Here is a 19,753-nt window from a genome sequence, read left to right as displayed (position 1 = left end):
ATATTTGTTTATTTGGTTTTGTTTTGTTTTTGTTTGTTCAAGATGGGGTCTTACTGTCTAGCTGTGGCACGGGTTGCTTACGGTCTAGCTGTGGTAGGGTTGTTTTGAAGGCTAAACTTCAACTTTGCAAAAAGTGCATCTCGATGGAAATTGATTTATATTGATTGGAAAAATCAAAAATTTTCCTTCTTCCTAAATTTTAGCACAGTGGATTCTAGGTTGTCCAATGCTTTTCACCCTATTATTAAAAAGTCCTTGTGTCTCCTAAGGAACAGCCTTAAGCCTCCTGACTTACTCATTTCTGCCAGAACAAAATCAGTGTTGATACTAAAGGCTAAGAAAGACAAAAGTCATACAGAACATGAGAGATGTTGTCCTTTCCAAGTTGTCTAACACTTTGGAATATTGGTAACGCATATTCACCACTCAGGAATTGCGATCCTCATCCTGAGCATGGTACTTCAACAGAAATCTAGCTCTCTGAGTATTCAAAACTTTAAGATATTAAAGTATAAATTGTCTGATACTCTGAATTAAGTTCCCTATTGGCAGAGACTATAGTCTGTCTTATATACTGGCTCCCAGGTCCCACTGTACTAGAGCAGGAAACACCCTCTAAAAGCAACAAGAAGGACAACATTTACTTGTAGACATTCCACACCTCTACAGCAGCCAGAGCCAAGCTAGATCAACAAGATCTTTGAGTACTTTTATTTTAATATAACTACAAATATTCTTACACGGGGCCTGGGTTTGATTCCCAGTACCCACATCTATTGGTTCACTATCCCCTAGAAGCATGAACTCTATAGTACTGTTTATAACTGCACTCAGGCTCACACATATACATGTAAACAAACTGATAAATCTTTTAAAATCTCCTTCCAGTCTGCCAAAACTATGTCCACATTTAAAGTAGTATTATAGTAATAATGATTATTCTATATCAGATTTAATCTATTGTAAGCCTTAGAAGACCACATGATCCTCTTTAAGCAACTACACAGGAGATATACAATCTCCTATAGAGAATACAAGTTTGAGCTTGTTCGTGTCTTCAAAGTCTTATTGTGCTTTACATGCTTTCAGTAGACCACTGTTCCTGTCATCAGTTGAGGTAAATGAGACAGAAGCAAATTAACTCAACAAAATACAAGAAATCCACTGACAGGATGTGTTGTCAACAACTTAAATCTGAAAGGAAATAATTTGGATTATCATTAATAGAAAAAAATCACATTTTAGAATCCCCCACACACACACACACACATACACAAGTACACTTAAAGACTTAAAGGTAAACGTAATGACTTTCAACAATGGTCATCATCAAATACAAAATGATCAAATGTTTGTTTTGAGTGTGTGTGTGTGTTTACTTGTATGTGTGTTAATAAATATGTGTAAAAACTATACCATGTGTCTAGTTACATCCTCCCCCCACCCCCACCCCACCTGACCCCCACTGCCACAAGGAGCTTTCGTTTTTTCAAGACTACCATAAGCAAGCATGGTGACAGGGACATTCAGCTTTAGATCTTTCGCACTTCAGAGAAATGCCTCTAAACTGGCTTATTATTTTATCAACTCTGCTACAATTTACTTAGGAAGTGTGGAACAGTGACAAGTGCCACAGTTTGTTGACTCGGCCAAGCAGTAAATGCTAAAGTCAGTATTTTATATCACAGGGCTCTTAAACATGTCAAAAAGAATTGCTTCCAAAGCCTTGCATAAGACGAGGATAAAGCAAAGAAAAAATGACTGTCTGGAGGATTGTGGACAATCAGGTCCTCGCCTCAAAGCACACAGCTCTTAAACTATCATGCTATCTTAATTGTAATTTCTGAATCTTTATCTTGTTCTAGATAACTTTTTGTATTTCAATGCATTCTTTACCTGATGTACTGTGTGGCATATGAAAACTAAAGAAATCCATGCCAGATAGCATCCTGTAGTCATGCTTTGACCTACCACATCTGGGGGTGGGGGGCCTCTGTAAGACACATTAGCATATCTGTGGGTATGTTCTCATGACTGGACTGTAGTCCCATGCAGTTCTTTCCTCCACCGCTCTAAACAGGACAGAAACTCTACTAGTTACTTACTTTTCTCATCACTATAACAAAACACCTACCAGGAGCAACTTAAGAAAAAAGTTTAATTTGGCTCATCACCCAAGGGAATAGTCCACCATGGTGGAAAAGCCATTTTGAAAGAAGTATATGATAGCTGGGCACAGTCATGCCGTCTATAGTCAGGAAACAAAGTGATGAATGCCAGTTACTTACTTGACCTTCCCTTTTGATTCAGTTAGGAAGTTCATCCCATGGGATGGTGCTAGCCACATATAGGGTGGGTCTTCCCAACTCAGTTAACCTAGTCTTGAAACTCCCTCACAGATGTGCCCAAGAGTGTATAGTCTATGTGAAAACAGACTTCATCATGTTGACAATCAAGATCATCCATTACAATAATCCTGTAACCCAGGTTCCCACCCATAAGCAAGGAGCCATCTTCAACTGCTACCTGCTAGTGAAGGAAGAGGAAATATTAGCATTTGCCAGTGTAATCTTACTGGATGTGTTAGCCACACCAAGGTAGGTCCCGTGCCCGGGAGCACTTGGGCAACATAAAACTCAATGAGATTTTTGTAGCCTTGTGTCTTATATTGCTTTGTTTGGCCTTTTTGTTGTCTCTTGTTTACTTGCATTTTAAAATGAAAGAGAAAGGATGTGAATTTGGGAGGGTGGGAGGTGGGAAGGTCTGGGAAGAGTTGAGTGAAGGCAGGGGTCATCAGAATATATTGTATGATTATTTTTTCATTTAAAAATAAAAGAAGTAAATTTATAAAAGGAAATCCTGTGACCATATGTTAGCTGATTTGAAAAACCTCCTCCATACCATTACTACAGTTTTTAAATCTTGTATACCCACTCTTTGATTAAGTTTAATAAATGTTATATCTGTTATATTAGTCAAAAATAACATATTTGTGATGTCTTACTGATTTTCTTATATATCTGGCTTCCAGCTATTATGAATATAACTTCAAACATTTCAAATTATACTTGAGAACCACCACTGTGATGTGAAATTAACTTTTTAAAATGTGCAAAGAAATAAAACAGTTTCCAGAGCACGGAAATTTTAGCCTGGGTCATGTTCTTTTTTGCTTAAACTAATGTTTTTGCAATATAAATACTTTAATGCTATAATATAAATACTGTAATTTAATTCTCTTAGCACATTGCTAACATTTCTACACCAACAATTTTCAGTCTGATTATAAACCAAAAAAATAGGGGACAAAGACTTTGGATGTTTAATTTACATTCCTGGAAAGGAATCAGGAATCAAACATAGTTGTGCAAAGTCATGAGCTGGAATGCAGCGGTCGTAAGAATAAACACCAGGAAACAGGAGAGGGAAGGGTGCTTGTATAAGCAGCACCACCAGAACCCAAGAGGAACACATGTTTAAGACCCAACCAGAAGCCAAGGGATCACACTTTCTATTGCTCAGACCCGACTCCAACATGGTCTGTGAAGCATGTCCATCACATCACACTGTTTGTTGTGGTAGCAGATATTAAGAGTAGTAGTGTAGGGCTGGTGAGATGGCTCAGCAGTTAAGAGCACTGACTGTTCTTCTGAAGGTCCTGAGTTCAAGTCCCAAGAACACATGGTGACTCACAATCATCTATAATGAGATCTGACGCCCTCTTCTGGTGTATCTAAAGACAGCTACAGTGTACTTACATATACTAATAAATAAATCTTTAAAAAAAAAAAAGAGCAGTAGTGTAACCTCATGACCCCCTAAAAAATAATCAGATTGATTAAAAGGATAATGCTATAAAATATTAGCTACAAACAGGGATTTAAAGCACGTTGCTAACAATAAAAAGTGTGTTATAAAGCAGGCATGAAGGCTCATGTTCATAAGTGTAGATAAATTTTAATCCAGCAACATGGCCGATCTGGTACAGGATCTCATCCTCAGATATAATCCAAGCAGAGTGCAGACACACCCTTGATTATAGCACAATCTGGCTGGAATATCGACATACCCTCAGTGCCGACTTTACTCCCTAGTGATGAAGGTAAGGGCAACTTGTAGAAAGAAGCAGCTATATCTGGCATCTACCTGAGGAGCAGACAAAGTTATGGATCAGAGAAAACTTTGACAGAATGAGTCAGATAATAGCACAGGAAATAAGGTGACTTAAGAGAGGAGTGCAGAGAGAACAAGAGGAGGTGGGACATGCCTGGACCTAGGGACAGTTAGAACAGAGAAGGAAATCCTTGAGGCTCAGCCCAAGCAGAGTATTTGCAGAGCTTGGACACACCTCTCAACCATCACTTCATCTGAGGAAATGAAAGCAATGCTTCCTTTATACATAATGTCAGCACTTGGACAGATGAGGAAGGAGGGTTGCCAGTATTTTCTGGCCAGCCTTTACTGTGTATCTAGTTCCAGGTCAGCTAAGACTGCAGAGTAAGACACAATCCCAGAAGCAAATGCAACAAATAAATGCATAAGATCTGAACTGATTTAAATGACAATAAAAATGAGCTTGGATAAGTAGGTATGGCTTTTTAAGCTCGTAGGCAATATCAAATAAATTTCACACTGAGCGAAGTTTCCCATGAATGTGAGCAAGCCACTTAACAATAAAAACAGTCACCGTCACCGAGACAATGCAGTATGAGTGAAAGTAAAATGAACCGTCACATGCTTTTTTAATTTAAGAAAAAAAGAAGCTCAAAAATTTAACTGGTGATTTTCATAAAACTATTAAGTGCTTTTATGTCTTCATCAATACCACTGTCATTTTATTTCTATAAAATAAGAGGACTAATATGATAAATCAGTTCTAAATCTTAGCTAATATGATGTGCTAAAATTTAGCCTCCATCTTGTTGGCACTAATATTTCTTAATGTTACTAAAGAATAGAATATTTATTGAACTAATTCTTCTTTCAACTGACACAGGGAAAGTATAAGATGTTATGTTTGTGTCCTAAAAGAGCTACAAACCCAAGAAAGCTCATTAAATTCTTGTCTAATCAAAACTTCTGAAGGTCATACATTGTGGTCAGCATTTGCTAACAGAAAAACTTCTTTCTTTTCTGAGCTAACAACTCCTGAACAATGAAGAAAAGTCTAGTATTAAACTGAGTAAGTCAAAGAAGCCAAGAACCATGCTGATTTCAAAGAAGGATGTCTATTTATGGTGCTGGGAAAAGACTTGTTCTACAAATGGCTTACCAAACAAGAAAAGGGACCTGATTTTGGAGTCCTAGATCCCACATAAGGCATCTTCATGGCATGCTACTGCAAATACACCCTGGGGAAAGAGGGTTGAAACAGGCAGATACTAAATATTGGTATAGAAGAGTTAGAAGAAGGACCAAAGGAGCTGAAAGGGTCTGCAACCCCATAGGAAGAACAACAATATCAACTAACCAGACCACCCAGCGCTCCCAGGAACTAAACCACCAACCAAAGAGTATACATAGAGATACCCATAGCTCCAGCTACATAAGTAGCAAAGGCTTGCCTTATCTGGCATCAATGGGAGGGGAGGCCCTTAGTCCTGGGGAGGCATGACATCCCAGTGTATGGAGATGCTAGAGAGGTAAGGCAAAAGTGGGTGGGTGAGTGGAGGAGCACCCTCATAGAGGCAAAGGGGAGGGTATGGTATGGGGGAGTTGAGGATCGGAAACCAGGATGGGGGACATTTGAAATGTAAATAAATAAAATAGCCAATGAAAAAACAAACCTTCATTGATCAGACAGCCTTGTCACATAGGTGAATAAGTTTCAGGTTCAGGGAGAGACCTTGTCTCAAAATCAAATAAATAAATAAATAAATAAATAAATAAATAAATAAATAAATATATAAATGTGGAGAGTAACAAAGGAAGATACCAGATGTCAGTCTTAGACCTGCACAAGCACACATAATCACATGAATGCATGTACCACACACACATGCACATAACATACATAGACACATACACAAAGGTAAGTAAGGAATATGTACTTCAACAAAACCTCAAACGTGAGACTACTTCTAGTCGGAAGGGGGTATTCTTTATAACATAAAATATTCATAAACTCATAAAAAGAAATGCTGCTTTGGTAAAACCTACAGAATGGGATTGTTGTGCCAGAAAGCATTCATGAACCCCAAAAGACCACCAAGGAGCCGACTCTGATGCAATCGCACTAGGGTCTTTATTTACAAGCTAGAACTTGGGCCAATACTACCATCTCTGATGTAGCAGAACAGGAGGGTGTAGCCTGAGTTCTCAGCACGGCAAGGCTTTATAGGAAATGAAAAACACACGAAGGGATTTCAGCCGGCAAGCATCTAGTTGTATAACTATGTTAAGTCGACTGAAGCAAAACCATGAACAATCACAAATGGTCTAAAAGTACATCTGAACCAATCAGACTAATATTTGATTGACTGTTGCTAAGAAGTAGCTAGGGAGTAACTCTGGAGTATGGGACAAGGACAAGCCATAAGGTATCCTTCCTGGTACTTGGATGGACCCTGGGTTTAGCTATAGGTTAAATTTTTCTTAAGTTAGAGACCAGTCCCCAGATGGAGTAGGTTTGGCCTCTCAGAATCAACAGGGCTTGTCATGTTCCTTAAGTCTACTGGAGCTATTCTAGAAGAAAGATAACCCAATATGTGTAGAATTACATTCTACAAACTGTCAATGAGACTAGATGTTGGTCAGAAAATGTCTTATTCCAGAGCATTGTATACTTATAAATGTGGACATATACATTTTTACTGTCTTTCAATTAACCATTGTTTTATTGTACTTGTATTTACAAATATATTATTTAACTTATATAGTTGACTTTTGACATCACACTTATGACCAACAACACTAAAGTTTGCATCTGAATGATGACCTTTGTTTTACATGTGCTTTTCCATAAACCATGTTATATCTTTTTTTTGTGTTTAGGAACACAAAACAGTACTTTATAGAAACATTGAGAAGTCTTTCCAAATGGCAAAATTAGCACCCCTCAAAAAATTGACAAAAACTGGGACCAATACCTGATACTGTTATGAGTCAAGAACCTGTGGCTAGAGATAAACACTAAGGGAGAACTTACTACTGCATTTTTCTAAATGATGTAACTGTAAAGTACTGTGATGAGTTATCCATGTATATCTATAGACCAGTGTATCTTTCATTCCTCATTAGAGAAGTTTCTTTTTATGGTAAATGAGAGTTAACATGGAAGCCTACCACTGGTCAACATGCAAAGGGTAAGAGACTCCAGGGAGTGGTAACCTCTAAATAGGATATTCGGATCACATACCACCCCACAAAACTCAGATAAGAAAAGATTACTAAAGCCAAGAGTGGTGAAAGAAAACAAGGAAACGGGTTTTTTTTTTTCCAGACACAACAGAAAAGTTGCACATATGAACAATTGTGCAACATGTTGCAATTGTGACAGTATGCACAATACTTGCCCATTGTCAACCGGGAAAAATGTCCTGGCATGGAGAGGGGAGGTGAGAAAGAAGTTCCACCCCCAGCTGATGAGCTATTGGAAATGTATAAATGGAGAGCTGCTAGAAGAGAGAGGTGGTTTTCCTTAAAGATATGATTGCTGGTAGATCAATAATCCAGGAAAAGAATCAAGGTAGCACAAATTGAACTCAAGGAGACACACACAAACACACACACACACACACACACATACAGGAAGAGAGAGGGAGAGAGAGAGAGAGAGAGAGAGAGAGAGAGAGAGAGAACAAAAACACATTTGGACATGTAGGAAGGCGGGGCTGGAGCTGGGAGGATAGAGTGGGGTAGACTCCACTCAAAATAGATTTTATGATATTCTCAAAGAATTAATGAAAAATTTTTAAACATTAGTGTGACAATACACGATGACATTTGTACAGCTAGGATATAGAATAAGAGAAAAAACCCTGGCATGGTGGAACTAATGTGTAATCTCAGTTACTAAAAGGTAGAGGCAGAAAGATCTGAACTTCAAGTTCAGCCTGGGTCATGTGTGACTCTGTCTCAAAAACAAAACAAAGCAAAAACAAACAAACAAAAACAAAAAAAAGAACAGAAAAGAACATAATAACAGCAACAGAAACTAGACAAGTAAAAAACTAGAATTAAATAATAATAAGCTGTTCTTCTGAGGTTAGACACCTATTAAAGTTCTCTGGCACACTCAGAGCAGACACATCTTAAATCATGTTATAATGGCTACACGATTTGATTCCTAAATGACTGATCAGCAATCTCTATAAAGAGACAGACTGACTAGTTATGAATATGTAGATATGCCATCAGAGAACTGTGAGATACCGAAGAAACAAACAAAAGAGCATTATTGTAAAATTGATGAAAGCTAAAAGAAAAAACACTAACATGTAAGTTGAAATGGAAAAATTCCAAGGATTGCTGGTCAGATATCAACTCTTGTCTTCCTTTAGAAAGACCGGTGCCTTTAACCACAGCCCTCCCTGTTGAGGGAGTGAGTTTGAGTCTGCCCTGCAGAAAAAAATGGCATTTACTGACCAGCACTACCTTCTGCTTCCTAAAGGTCACAGGTAGTCCTTGGAGAAAAGGCACAAAGAAAATCAAAGGTAAACTTTGGGTCTGAAAATGGCTACAGGCTCATTTTGTTTAGTGCAATGACCAGACTTTGAGAAAGAATGCAGTATGTTAAACACCATAACCCCAAACCTCAAGCTCTGTCATGGATTCAGATGAGCACCGACAGGGTACCAGATTCCTGTCTTAGCATGATTGCATTGTGAAGCAGAAACGTGTGCAGGCAGAGATTTGATGACACATCTGAGCTTGCTGCTTATCACAAGAGATGGTCACTAAGAAAAAAACAACAGTCTGCATGTCATTTTAAAGTCAGATATGCATTTGGGCCTTTTCTGTTATACAAGGCTTACAAAATGTTTTTCCAGGATTCCTCAAAGTGTTTATAGCAGAAACCCAAACCAAATGATCTGAAGCAAAAAGAAAATAAAGTGATTAAAATTTTTATATACACAGGCATATAATACACACACACACACACACACACACACACACACACACACACACCATATCCAATTACTGATCTGTCCTAACCTGACTGTATTCACTTCAGGGTGAGTTTGCAGCATTCAGTCTTGGGTCCACTTCTTGGATCTATTTAGCCAATGTTCCGTTTCAGCATCTCTCTTCTCCATAACTTCCACCTTTACTGTGACTTAAGTGTTAATTGTCAAACTTGACAGGATCTGGAATCACCTAGGTAACAAGTCTCCAGGTGCTTAGGTGAAGGATTAGGAAGATTAAGGCTAGCCTGTGAGAGTGTCTGTGAGGGATTATGTTGATTAGGTTAATTGATGTGCCTGGAATCCTCTAATCTGTTGTCCTGACCCTTCCTTGGGCTGGGTCCTGTGCTGTAAAAAAACTAGAAATCAAAAACTGAGTGTGAGCATTTATCAGTCTCTGTTTGCTGATTATAGATGCCCTCATGACCACTGCCTTGTCTTCTTGCACTGATGGACTGAGGGTGAAACTGATCTTTCTCCCTTGAGGTGTTTTCTTCACATAGTTTATCACAGTACGAGGAGAAGTAGCTAAGACATCTGCCACACTTAGGCGTCTAAGTTCCAAAGGAAGGTGCTTATTATGAAGTAAAACATGACCATGAAGGTACAGCATGTTAACAGCTAAAAACCCAGAATGCTGAATCAAGAGCAGAGTTCTACAGCTTGTTATATATAATGTATGCACTCAAAACTGCACTAAAGAGTGTACAGAAATACTGTGATTGTTTGTGTATACATTATATGGTATTTCATCATGCCAACAATAAAATATTGTTCAACTTTAGAAAAGAAGAAAATCCTGTTATTTGTGATAATGTGGATATTAATCTAGACATGGAAGAACAAGTACTTGCAGACTTAACATACAGTTGGAATCTAACAAAGATGAACTCAAAGGCCAGTAAGATGGTTCAGTGAGTAAAGGCTTCTGTCACACAAGCCCCATAGCCTGAGTCTGAATCCCAGAATCAATGTCTGTAAGTTGTTCTTGGACCTCTACACACCCCACGTGACATGAGCGCAACCACACTTGCCTCTCTCTCTCTCTCTCTCTCTCTCTCTCTCTCTCTCTCTCTCTCTCTCTCTCTCTCTCTCTGTCTGTCTCTCCCTCTCCCTCTCCCTCTCTCTCTCTCTCTTTCTCTCTCACACACACAAACACAATTATGTAAAATTTAAAATGCTAATAAAAATAATTTTTGAAATGATAAAAGTATATACAAAGGTATTGCCTCAATTTAGCTCACAAGATTAACAAGTTCAAGTAACTTAGTGAGTTCAAGGAATCTAATGCACAGCTTGGGGGTTATAGTTAATAAACCTGGACTGATAGCTGCAATTTACTGAAAGAATATACTTTATTTTTTCTTACTGGAGAAAAAGCAAAGATCGCTATCTGAAATGTCGCACATATCAATTATCTTCAATGAAGTAATAATTTAATGATGGATTCAGATATCAAAATATCAGGTTGTTTACATTAGATACAATTTTATTTGCTGGTTACACATTAGTAAATATATGTATAGTGCATACATGAGTGTGTACTAAATATATTAAAATGAGTATTCATGGAAAAATACCTTGGCAGAAGGCCATTAAAAACAAAACAGTGGTTAAGGTGTACTATGAAGATAGTAAGGAAAAGAAGGAAAGGATAGGAGAAGAAAGAAAGATGGGGGGGGAGAAGAAAGTCAAAGAGAATAATTTAAGTTTGTGTACCTCTTAACCCTCCAACCCTATGCAAATTACAAGCATCTGTTGCTTAAACCATGCCAAAAATAAATCTTTCGAAAAACTGAGGAGTTCCATGCGGCTGACATGAACAGCAGCCCTCTGAAGGAGAGCTTTTTCACTAAGTCAGAATGAGTTCCATTGCAAGAGGATGTCTGCCATTGTGCCCTCGCGACAACTACAGTGTCAGTCCTCCAGCAGAGTCCACTCCCCTACAGAAGATCTTCAGAATTGCCTTCAAACACTTCTAGATAAGTCATTCATTTCTGGGACAGTATAGGAAACCCTCATGAACAACTCACTCTATTTGAAAGTGTGACCTAAAATGCAAGTATTACCAGATTTCTAAGATTAATCTCATGAAAGAGAAATATCAAACTGACCCCTGAAAAGGAGAAGTAATTAAGGGTAATGAGAATCTTTCAAATAACTGCAGCATGCAGCATGCTCCAAGTTATTACAAATTATTACATTTTTTGAAAAAGTTGTAAAAATAATAATAAAAAACGCTGAACAAAGGATTTGAAAACAGTGATTGCTAATAAAAATAAACAACAATACAGCTGAATAAAAAAACACTTTCAGATAAAATACTGAGTAAAATACTTTCAGAATAAAAAACAAAAATGCAAAGTGTATTTCCTTCCTAATGTTGCTTTCAAGTTTTCAGTCACTTAAGTCTTAAAGCAATATCCATTCATTAGCTCAGAAATCCTGAAGAGAAGATTTTCTCATACTAAATCCTTGGTTTTGTTAAAAATATTTTCTGAGTATGTGAGCTAAGAATCTTTTTTATTCTCATTATTCTTAGTTTGGTCTTTTCATAGTGTTTCAGATTTCCTGGATGTTTTGTTTCATGGATTTTAAGATCTACATTTTCCTTAACCAATGTATCTATTTCTTCCATGGCATCTTCAACAGGTGAGGTTATCTTTTCATCTCTTGTATTCTGATTCATCTTTAGTTTCTTTTTTCTTACCTAAACTTTCCACTTCTAGAATTCCTCCAGTTGGTGTTTTCTTTATTGCTTCTACTTCTATCTTTAGGTCTTATACAGATTTATTCATTTCCTTCAACTGTTTGTTTTTTCTTTGCTTCCTTGACATTTTAAAGTGTGATTTATTTATTTCCTTCAATATTTGTTTCATATTCTATATTTCTTTAAGGAATTTATTCATTTTCTCCTTAAGAACCTCTATCGCCTTCATAAAATATTTTAAGCTTATTTTACTGTGCTTCAGAGACAATACATGTTGAGATATGCAGAGCTTACTGTAATGTGATAGATTAGGCTCTGGTTGCCATCCCTGGCTATTGTTAATTATGTCCTTACTCTGGCTTCTGGGCATCTGGATTTGGATTGATTATAGGTCTAGGTGCTGATTTCTGTGTTTTTCTCTGCTGGATCAGTGTTTCCTTTCTTGGTTTCTGTTTCCTCTGGTCTTATGGCTGGAGTTACCTGTGGTTGAACAGAGGATCTTTGTTCAAGTTAGAGACTGTACCTCTGATGGTCTTGATGTCATCTGATCATGCAGGGGTTCTGCCCAAGTTGAGGTCTAATGTTCAAGTGATATGTGCTGCCTCTGATGTCACTGGGGAGGGGGGGGTTGTCCTCTGGGTTTCGGGATGCTGGTCTACCTTTTAGGTTTTTGGTTTAGTAGGAGGCTTCTCCCTGGCTTTCAGGGAGCTGGCCTGGCCTCTGGTTATCAAAATACTGGCCTTGCCTTAGATAGTGTAGGATACTTCTACTGGAGATATGAGCCAAGATATGTTGACAAGGAGAGGAGTGTCAGTAGGCATTATGCTGGGTGGGTGTGGTCAGGTCTGTTAGAATGCTGAAGGTGGATGTTCCACTGTTATAATAAATGCTGGGATTATTCAAGTAATCAGCTGTCTCTGTCATTTCTATAGTTTTGGAAGCTGTGTCTTTGTTCTTCCTACATACTACGGTAACATTCAATCTTTTGTCAAATCTCTGATGGAGTTGAAGACTAGATAGTCATAGTCTCACAATTAAACTTAAGTTGTTTAGCATTGAAGATGTTCTAGATTTAAAAACCTAAGTTTCAGAAAATAATACATGTTAAAATCAAACATGATTGAAGTATATAATTATAAAATTTTTAAATTAGAATAGATAATAAAATGATTTTTCTAAATTGCTAAATATAATAAACTGGACAATATAAGTATATATCATACCTTGAAATTTGCATAATTGTTATAATTGTGCTCAATTTATATTTGAGAGACTTTTATGGACTAAAAAAGGGAATTGTTGAGATTTTGTCTTTTACTATCTATTGAAATGCTCTGTGGGCCCCCAAAACCTGGAGTCTGCACTTAGCCCAAGTTAATTCTGATTGTTAAATAAAGATGCAAACAGCTAATAGTTGGGCAAAAGAGACATAGGTTGGGTTTAAGCTTCAAGGACTTGGGGTGCAAGGGAATAGGGACCACAAGGAAAAATGAGAGTTCAGGAAGAGGAAGGAGATGCAGCCATGGGTTAAGTGTCAAGAGAATATGGCCCTGAGGGCTGCCCAATTGGAGCTAAGAGCAGTCTATATGGAACATAGTAAATAGTAAGTAATAACTCAGATTTTTGATGATAGGAAAGTAGATTCTAGCAGCATGGAGGGTAGGCAGTTGCTAAGCTCTTGTGTTGTTTAAGGCTTATTTGTAAATATAATGGCTTTGAGTATTTTTCATTAGGAAACATAAATAGTTAAAGTTGAGGTAGAAACCTGGGACCAGATTTAATAATTTCTACAACAGTTTGAATAATAACAAACCTAAGTAACCAGAATAAATTGATAATTACAATTATATTAAAATCAAAAGAGTCTTTTATTTTTTAAAATAACTACTTTCTTCCTGTACCTTTCTTTAGATCATACTAACTTCCAATAAATAAACATTTCATGCACTACTCCCCACACCATAGATATACCTGCCTCTAGGAGGCCTGTTCTAACCTGGGAAACCCAGGCGAAATACCATGTCCCAATAGCCCCTTGCTGGAACCCCAGCAAGCCCAGCAGCAGTTAACTTTGCCCCACCTTATTGTTCCTTCATCTTCCTTCCTGTCCATACCTCCACCTACAATCTCAGATTGTTCCAACCCAGGACACCTAGAGATTATCAGGCAGCCAAACAAAGACAACCAAATGTTGAAAGGGTATCTCAAGAATATAATCAACAGAAGCCATTGCAATATGGCACCACCAGAACCTAGCTTTGCCAACACCACAAACCCTGGATAGCCTAACACACCTGAAGAGCAAGACTATAACCTTAACTCTCATCTTATGAAGATGATAGAGGCCTTTAAAGAAGATATAAATAAACTTGTAAAAGAAATATAGAAAAACACAGTTAGAAGCTTGTAAAGGGAAACAAATAAGTTCCTTTAAAAAAATACAGAATTATACAATCAATAAGAGACAGAAATGAATAAAATGGTCCAAGACCTAAAAATGAAAACAGAAACAATAAAGAAAACACAAATGGAGGCAAAATTGGCAATGGGGAACCTAGGAAAGAGAACAACAATTACAGATGCAAGCATCATAAACAGAATACAAGAGATGGAAGAGAAACTCTCAGGCATAGAAAATATAGTAAAAGAACTGGATACATTAGTCAAAAATGCCAAATATAAAAAGTTTCTAACTCAAACATACAGGAAATTCAGGACACCATGAAAAGATCAAACCTAAGAATAATAGGAATAGAATAGGGTGAAGATTCCCAGTTTAAAGGACCAGAAATCATCTTCAACAAAATCATAGAGAAAATTTTCCTAACCTAAAAAAAGATAAGGCTATACCCTTAAAAGAAGCTTATAGAACACCAAATAGATTGGGTTGGAAAAGAAAATTCTCTACCCCATTATAATCAAAGCACTAAATGCACAGAATAACAAAAGAATACTAAAGGCTGCAAGGCAAAAAGGCCAAGTAATGTAAGAAGGCCAACCTATCAGAATTTCACCTGACATGTCAACAAAGACCCTAAAAGCCAGAAGACCATGCACAGATCTCTTGCAGACCCCAAAATAAAATAGATGCCAGACCAGACTACTATACCCAGCAAAATTTTCAATTACCATAGATGGAGAAACCAAGATATTTCATAACAAAACCAAATATAAACAGTATCTTTTTACTAATCCAGTCTACAGAGGATACTAGAAAAAAACTCCAACATGAGGAGTGTAATTATATCCAAGAAAACACAAGAAATTAATCATTACACAGCAAAAGCAAAAGAAGAAAATCACACATGCACAATACTAACACCAACATCAAAATAATAGGAACTAACTACTATTGGTTATTAATATCTCTTAATTGTCAGTTTAACTATTTACTAATAAAAATACACAGGTTAACAAACCTAACCATGACATATCTTTCTGCTTCATACAAGAAACATAGCACAACAAAAATAGACATTTTCTCAGAGTAAAAGGCTAGAAAAATAGTTTCCAAGCAAATGGATCTAAGAAACAAGCTGGGGTAGCCATCCTAATATCCTAATATCTAATAAAATAAACTTTCAGACAAAAGTAGTCAAAGGAGAGGGAGAAGGACACATCATACTCACAAAAAGAAAAATCCACAAAGATAACATCTCAAATCTGTACATCAATGCTCCAAATGCAAGGGAACCCACATTAGTAAAAGAAATATTACTAACACTCAAATCACACATTGAACCCCATACAATACTAGAAGACTACAATACCCCATTCTCACCAATGCACAGGTCATTGAAGCAGAAACGAAACAGAGAAACAATAAATCTAATAGATGTTATGAAGCAAATGGATATAACAAATATCTACAGAACATTTCACCTCAAAACAAAACAGTTAAAATGTCATCTCAGCAACTCATGGAACCTTCTCCAACATTGACCATCTATTCATGCACAAGGCAAGCCTCAGCAGATACAAGGAGATTGAAATAACCTCTTGCATCATCTCATACCACCATGGATTAAGGCTGGATGTCAACAACAGAAACAACAGACAGCCCACATACTCATGGAAACTAAACAACTCTCTACTCAATAATCATTTGGTCATGGAAGAAAGAAAGAAAGAAGGATTTCTAAAGACTTTCTAAAATTCATTGAAAATAAAGGTACAACATACACAAATTTATAAGAAAAAATGAAAACAATGCTAAGAGGAAAATTCATACCACTAAGTGCCTTCATAAAGAAAGTAGAGAGATATACTAGTAAATTAAAGTAATCATTAAAAATCAGCGACAAGACAAGGCTGCCCACTCTCTTCGTATCTATTCAATATAATACTTAGTTCTACCTAGAGCAGTAAGACAACAACAACGACAACAACAACAACAAAATCAAGAGGATACAAATTGGAAAGAAGTCAAGGTATCATTATTCACGATATGATACTATATACACATGACTCCCAAAATTCTACCAGAGAACACCTACCACTGATAAAGAACTTCACCAAACTGGCTGGATATAAAATGAACTCAAACAAATCAATAGGCCTCCTTTATACAAATATTAAACAGGCTAAGAAATTAGGGAAACAACATCCTTCTTAATAGCCACAAATAATAAAAAATCTCATGGTGTAATTCTAACCAAGCACGGCAAAGAGCTATATCACAAGAATTTCAAGTTCGTGAAGAAAAAAATTGAAGAAGATATCAGAGGACAGAAAGATCTCCCATGTTCATGGATCAGAAGGATTAACATTGTGAAAATGGCCTACTTACCAAAAGCAATCACAGATTCAATTCAATTCCCATCAAAATTCCAACACAAGTTTTACAGACTTTGATAGAGGAACTCTACACTTCACATGAAAAAACAAAACAAAACAAAAAACCTAAACAAACAAACAAAACCAAAACGGTATAGCTAAAACAATCCTGAACAATAAAAGAAAGAGGCAGAAAAAAAACCCACACAATTATGGACACTTGATTTTTGATAAAGAAGCCAAAACCATACAATGGAAAAAAAGAAAGCATCTTTCTTGTGTGTAATTTTAATATCACACTCTAGCCTTTGTCCTAGACTGCAGTCCTCACTCCCAGCTTAGCTCTGAGATGCTGCTGGTTCTGTTCCCAACTTTTCTGTTCTTCCCAGTTTAACTCCATCAATGGCCAGCTAGCACCTTTCCTGGGAGCTATGGTCTCACTCCCAGCCCCTCCTGGCTTAGCTTCCCCAAGCCATCAGCTACTTCTCTGGCTTCTCACTTTCTCTGCCCACCTTTGCTCCAAGGATGAAAACACTTAGACAACTTTATTATTTTAAAACTTGCCAGGTAGCACAATTGCTGGTAGTAGAATCTCCTGCCCTAACCTTATCAGCTAGCCTATTCCAACCATTTGCTGGTGGCAGAGGTCGCCATTTCCAGCCACCCCAACATGGTTGTGTGTCTCCCATTCCATAGCATGGCCAAAAAAACCCTCTTTTTTTCCTCAAGTCTCTTCTTGTGGACTCCCTCCCCAAAGCCCGGACAGTAAACAACTACCATTTGGGCCCCAGCACAGCGCTGTCCACCCATTGAGCGGAAACCTAGCTCAGCTCCGGTTACATTCAGAAGCTCCACCCCCACAGAGTAAGAAGGAAGCCACTGATTAGACTGTTGCACTGACGTATTTTGGGGGAAGGATTTTTGCCCCAGGTATTTTACCTGTTGGAGGAACAAAGGAGTCTCATTAAATTCAAGATGACTGAGTGACCAGAACTTGTGTTGTCTAATTTTTATCTTCCCACGTGGGTAAGGTACAGTATGGCTAGCCTACCTCTTCTTATCTCTTTCAATCTCTTCCTATCTATTTATTACTCCTATCACCAGAAGAACCCTTTCTTTCATTTACGTTGGCGCAGGCGGTCAACATCTTCTTACTCCTGCAACCTGAATGCCCCAGCAATTGGCTTTTGCCTTCTTTATTGACCAAATCAAGAACCAATTAGGAAATCAACACCTACCCCTACACATCCTCATCAAACAGTGTTGGTCTAACAGGATGTCTGCATGTAAAAGATTGCAAATACATCCATATTTGTCACTCTGCATAAAACTCAAGCCCAAGTAGATAAAGGACCTCAACTTAAAACCAGATATGCTAAATCTCATAGAAGAGAAAATATGATATATTCTGATTCCATTGGTACAAGGGACAATTTCCTGAACAGAATATCAATGACCTAGGCTCGAAGATCAACAATTGATAAATGGTTCTTATGACTGAAAAGTTTCTGTAAGCCACCGGACACAGTCACTAGGACAAGCAGCAGTCTAAAGACTAGGGAAAGATCTTCACTAACCCTACATCTGACAGAAGGCTAATATCCAAAATATATAAAGAACTCAAGAAGTTATAATGTACCACAAATAACCAAAAAACAAAAACAAAAACACAAAAACAAATAACCCAACTGAAAAATAGGATACAGATCTAAAGAGAGAATTCTCAACAGAGGATCATGAGTGGCTGAGAAGCACTTAGAGAAATGTTCAACATCCTTAGTCAACAAAGAAATACAAATCAAAATGACCCTAAAATTCCACTGTATTCCAGTCAGAATGCCTAAGACAAAAACTCAAGTGACAACACATGCTAGTAAGGATGTGGAGAAGGGGGAGCATTCCTCTGTTACTGGTGGGATTGCAAACTTGTACAACCAACCACTCTGGAAATGTTTGGTGGTTTCTCAGAAAACTGGAAACAGCTCTACTCAAAGACCCAGCTGTACCACTCTTGGGAATACTCCTAAAAGATGCTCAACCATATTACAAGGACATATGCTCTACTATATTCATGGCAGCTATATTCATAATAGACAGAAACTGGAAACAAACCAGATTTCCCTCGACAGAATAGATACAGAAAATGTAGTTCATTTACACAAAGAAATACTATTCATCTGTTAAAAATCAAAGACATCAGGAATTTTGGAGCAAAATGCATGAAACTAGAAAATATCATTCTGAGTGAAGCAACCCAGACCCCAAAGGTCAAGCAATGGTATTTACTCACTGATATGTGGATATTAACCATAAAGTACTTGATATCCATTGATACACTTCACAAACTCAAAGAAGTTAAACAAGAAGAAAGGCCCAAGTGAGGATGCTTGAATCTCACTTAGAAAGAGGAATAAAATGTCATAAGAACCAGAGGGGGGTAGGGAGCTTGATGGGGTAGAGAGTGGGGAGTTAAGAATCAGATGTGTGGAGAGACAGGAGAGGGCCAATGGGACAGGAGTACAAATGGAAATCTGCAGTGGGGTGGGGGAGGGAAGTCCCAGAGATCTGGGATAGAGGAGGGTCCCAGGAGTCAATGCAGTTGACCTTAGCCAAGATCCCTAACACTGAGGACATGGAACCAAAAGAGGCCACTTCCTATAGCCATCCAAGACCTCCCAATGGAGATATAAGGACAACAACTTACCCACAAAATTTTCGAAGAAACATTTTTCCTATCTAAAAGAAATGCAGGGACAAAGATGGAGTCGAGACTGAGGGAACTGACAACCAATAACGGGCCCCACTGGCACTCTATCCAATAGGTAAGCACCAATCCCTGACACTAGTAATGATACTCCGTTATGCTTGTAGACAGGAGCCTAGCATAGTGGTCCTCTGAAAGGCTCTACCCAGAATCTGACTGAAACAAATGCAGATATCCATAGCCAAACACTAGAGAACAGTTGGGGAATCTTATGGAAGAGTTAGGGGAAAGACTGAAGGCCCTGAAGGGGACAGGAACTCCACAGGAAGACCAACAGAGTCAACTAACCTGTACCCCCTGGGAGCTCTCAGAGACTGAACTACCAAACAAAGAGCATTCATCGACTGAACCAAAGCCCTCGAGTGCAACTCAGTCTCC

Source organism: Mastomys coucha, unplaced genomic scaffold (assembly GCF_008632895.1).
Source record: "Mastomys coucha isolate ucsf_1 unplaced genomic scaffold, UCSF_Mcou_1 pScaffold13, whole genome shotgun sequence".
In the NCBI taxonomy this organism is placed as follows: Eukaryota; Metazoa; Chordata; class Mammalia; order Rodentia; family Muridae; genus Mastomys; species Mastomys coucha.
The sequence above is the reverse complement of the archived record's forward strand: the minus strand, read 5'-3'. Positions refer to the sequence as shown.